The 4,229-nt window shown below is 38.2% G+C and overlaps 1 long non-coding RNA gene across 1 annotated transcript; it reads left to right on the plus strand.

Moving 5' to 3' along the window:
- The first annotated feature begins 1,029 nt into the window (after positions 1–1,029).
- On the plus strand, positions 1,030–3,596 carry LOC114294368 (uncharacterized). Its single transcript, XR_003640435.2, has 2 exons — positions 1,030–1,940; positions 3,385–3,596. It is a non-coding gene; the product is annotated as an uncharacterized LOC114294368 (long non-coding RNA).
- The last annotated feature ends 633 nt before the right edge of the window (positions 3,597–4,229 follow it).

The raw sequence follows: 4,229 nt of genomic DNA on the forward strand, positions 1-4,229 counted from the left end.
ACTCGAGAGGAGATTGACTAGTGCCCAATACTCATCATTTTAGAGCGAGACGAAGGATATATAATGTATTGCGATGCATCTAAGGATGAGCTGGGCTGTGTGTTAATGCAAAATGGAAAGGTGGTGGCTTACGGCTCCACGTAACTGAAACCGCATGAAAGGAATTATTCGACACATGATCTGGAGTTGGCAGAGATGATTTTTTTTTTTTTTTGCTAAAGCAATGGCGTTAATATTGTGAACAATTTGAGATTTTCACGGATCATAAGAGCTTGAAGTATTTGTTCACACAAAAGGGCTTGAAGATGAGACAAAGACGGTGGATAGAATATCTCGAACATTACCATTTTACTGTATCTTATTATCCTAGCAAAGCTAATATGGTGGCAGATGCCCTAAGTTGCAAGAACCAGGGGATTATTATTAGTCTGGCACTCAAGGAATGGAACATGGTCGGAACACTTAATAAGTTCGGAGTACAGATGAAAGCTTACGACGAGAAGGTATACCTTGGTGCTCAAATCGCTATGCCTAAATTACTGAATGAGGTAATAGAGTCATAGAAGTATGATCAGGAGATGGCGTGCATAAAAGCGCGAATAGCATCTGGCGATCCTATACTTGATTGGACGATTCACTTGGATGGAAGTTTGAGACATCAAGGCAACGTATTTGTGCCATAAGATGAGTCACTTAGAGAAAAAGTTTTGAAAAAGTTCCATCATTCGGTGTTTGCAGTGCACACAGGAGGGATGAAAGTGTACCAAGACTTAAAACACCAATGCTGGTGGAACAGAATAAAGAAACTACAGAAAAGGTGAAACTTATTCGACAAAGATTGGTGGCAGCTCAAGATCGCCAGAAGAGTTATGCAGATAAAGAAGACCTCTAACTTTCATTGTCGGTGATGTTGCCTTGAAAATTTAGCCCTGCTGAGGTATCATTCATTTTGGAAAGAAAGCAAAATTATCACCTCGATATGTCGGACCCTTCGAGATAATTTAGAAAATTGGAGAGGTTACGTACAAATTGGCTTTACCCCGCAATTGGCTGGAGTACATGATGTTTTCCACGTATCTATGTTAAGGAAGTACACAATGCACCCTTCTCAGATTATCAACTGGGAAGAAATCCAACTCAACGAAGACACTACCTTTGAGGAGGGACCAGTAGCAATTATGGATAGACAAGAAAAGAACTTGCGAGAAAAGACAATTCAACTTCTTAACATACTCTGGCGTCACCATGATATTGAAGAGTTCACTTGGGAATTTGAAGACGCGATGTGGGTAAACTACTCACAACTATTTGAGACGTGAAGTACGATTTAATTTCGAGGACGAAATTTATTTAAGGGGGATAGGTTGTAGAGACCCTAATTTTTGGTAATTACACATGAAACCCTGAGCCTTAGTTTAATAGCATTTCAGCACCTAGTTTCGTAAAAGTCTGCAAAATGGCCCAGTAAAGAATAATTTTCCTGTATATTATCAAAATTAAACCGAGAACACCACCTTAAAATTGGAAATACCCTAAAACTTGGTTTTTATTTATTTACCTCTTAGTTTATAAATTAATTCATATATTTTATTTTTGTTTTTGTTTTTGTTTTTGTTGTTCTTTTATTTATTATTTATTTGAATAGAATATTATTTATTTGATTATGTACATAGGTGTCACAAATAATATTTTGGTGGAAAATTGATTGAAAAACAAAATAAAAAAAATATCTAGATATTTATGTTTCCTTAGTCATTAAGCTAAGACCAAGCTTATTTTCTATAAATTAGGAGCCTTGTCTCAATTCCACACACACACACACATACCAGCAGCCAAGGAGAGGGTGAGAGAAGGAGAGTGTGATTAGAGGGAAGTAGAGAAGAAGAAGAAACGAAAAAGAAGAAAAGAAAAGTAAGAAAATGGTGCCTTCTAGGGTCAAGGTAAGAACACACCCTTCCATGTCTTCTCCAATTCTTTCACCCATCTCATCCTATTGTCTAGATACCATCTTGTATTGCATATTAATGGTATATAGGGTTTTTGATGTGTATGAAAGTGTGGGTTTGATTTAGTGACTTTGCCTTACAAACTTTCCAAATTATGCACTGTTGCAACTTCTCTGATTTAAAAGAAACATCAAACCTATTTATTTTTCAAATTTGAATTTAGTGTAGGCTATTTGGTGTGTTTAGAGCTAGTGATAATTTTACTAGCCCCTAATTATGTGTTTTTAGGGCTAGGATATTTTATTTAGAAATCTGGTCATGAGTCTCTGAAAAACAGTCCCATTCTTTCAATTTTATAAAATTCCATAAAAATCATCTCATGTTGGTTCTTTTGTCAAAACTTAGAATTCTGAGTCCTCTTTCCAATGGAATTTATTTGGGTGAAAATCATTGGGTAGATTGAGAGGAAAGCTAGTTTTCCCAAAGGGTAACAAATCTGGACAGGTTTTTGAATATAGCTTGTAGATGAATTTTTGGAGGTCTATGAAAATTATGAGAATTGGAATTGAAACTAGACAGGTTAATTATTATTTCTGTGCAATTTCAGCCCCTAATTTGACCTAGAAGTATTTTTCCCAAAGCATTCTTGTTAGCCCTGCAGAACCGAACTGTGCTGGAAATAGTGTTTTATTGTGTTATTTGTCTCTAAGTATTTCAAAGCATGCCTAATGTTATTTGCTTGCCTTACCATACTTATGTATGCTTATCATGGGCCAAATTTCTTCTCTTATGTTTGTCTCATGCTCTTTTATATTACCAAATTACCGAATGTGACTAACTTGCTTGGCAAAAGATCCAATAAACGGGAAATGATAAGGGGTTGGCAATGGGTGACGTTCACATTAGTGTTGGAATAATTTATACATATAAATGGCATGAATTATGATGGGATTAAAACCAAATGAGTTAAGTCTTGCGCAAGCGGTCAAAGTGAGCCCCTAGGTTGACACGGATGTATTCAGACTCTATGCGGTGGTTTCGGGGTGTAAGCGAGCCCTTTGGTATGGTATGTGCAGGGTGTAAGCGAGCCCTAGGCACGATTTGGGTGTAAGCGAGCCCACTTGTTTGGCTGTCCCTTTTGAGGTCCATCAATGTCACTGACCGGTAAATAACCAGGAGGTGGGCATAGGTGGTAAGGTCTGCAAAGCAACAAAAGGGGGAGTTCTGAATAGTCCGGTGTTCAATCCTTGTGGTTGGGTAGAAGGATCTCTTTGAGGGATTCTAGATGTCTAGTCTAACTACTAATTCATGGACCCTTGTTGTAATATTGTATGTTATGTTACCTATTTTGTTCTGTGTATGGTTGATTGGTTGATAGAAGATATGGGGGTGTGTGTGTTTTTATTGGGCATTCCAAGCTCATGGCGTGTCATGCCAGGTGATGATGCAGTTTACAATGGTGAAGGTTATTTCGAAGGCAAACAAGATGAAGTGTTGGAGCTGTGGTTCATTTGAAGACTTAGACTAGTTGTTTTTTTTTCCTTTTGACTTTTGGTTTGGCAATGTTTTGGTAATCTGTAATGGAACATAAACGAATTATCTGTGATATTTACTCTGGTTATATATGTATATTAAGATGTTCTGGTTATCTATCCTACTTGTGTTGTATTATTGTGCGTATTTAACGGCTCGGAAGTTGGGGCGTTACAAAAACAAATAAAACAACACACCCAGGCCCACACATCATGCTGCCACAATGTAAACACCCACCAAAAAACAGAGCATGTCCCACACAACCAACATAAAACACACACGAAACCAAAACAAACAAAACAACACAGCCAGACCAACACATCCCGCCGTCATCGTCCCATCAACGATCATCAAATATGACACAACACACAGCTCTGGCACTGTCACAGCCCTCTACTGTCGATATCTCCCACCGCCTCACCATCAATGTGGCAACACCTCACCGTCAATGTGGCAACGACTCGCCACACTCACACTCACACAACCAAACTGTAAATACCTCACATCTCAATCCACAATCAAGGACGGCCGTCAAACTGAAATCGGTAATTCCAGATTTTTGGGGATGAAGATAGGGCAAATTGCAATAAACTATGGGTTACAAATCAAACTTAACCCAAATCGAAATGTCTTAGATACGTATCCTCGTTTTGATGTGCGTATACAAGTTGGGCCAAATGGCTAGGAAAATGGTTGTATGGCACGTGCACTACAGCACACAAAAAGCAAAAAGCATAAAAACCTATAGTG

This window comes from Camellia sinensis, chromosome 5 (assembly GCF_055761805.1).
Source record: "Camellia sinensis isolate YWXY chromosome 5, ASM5576180v1, whole genome shotgun sequence".
Lineage (NCBI taxonomy): Eukaryota > Viridiplantae > Streptophyta > Magnoliopsida > Ericales > Theaceae > Camellia > Camellia sinensis.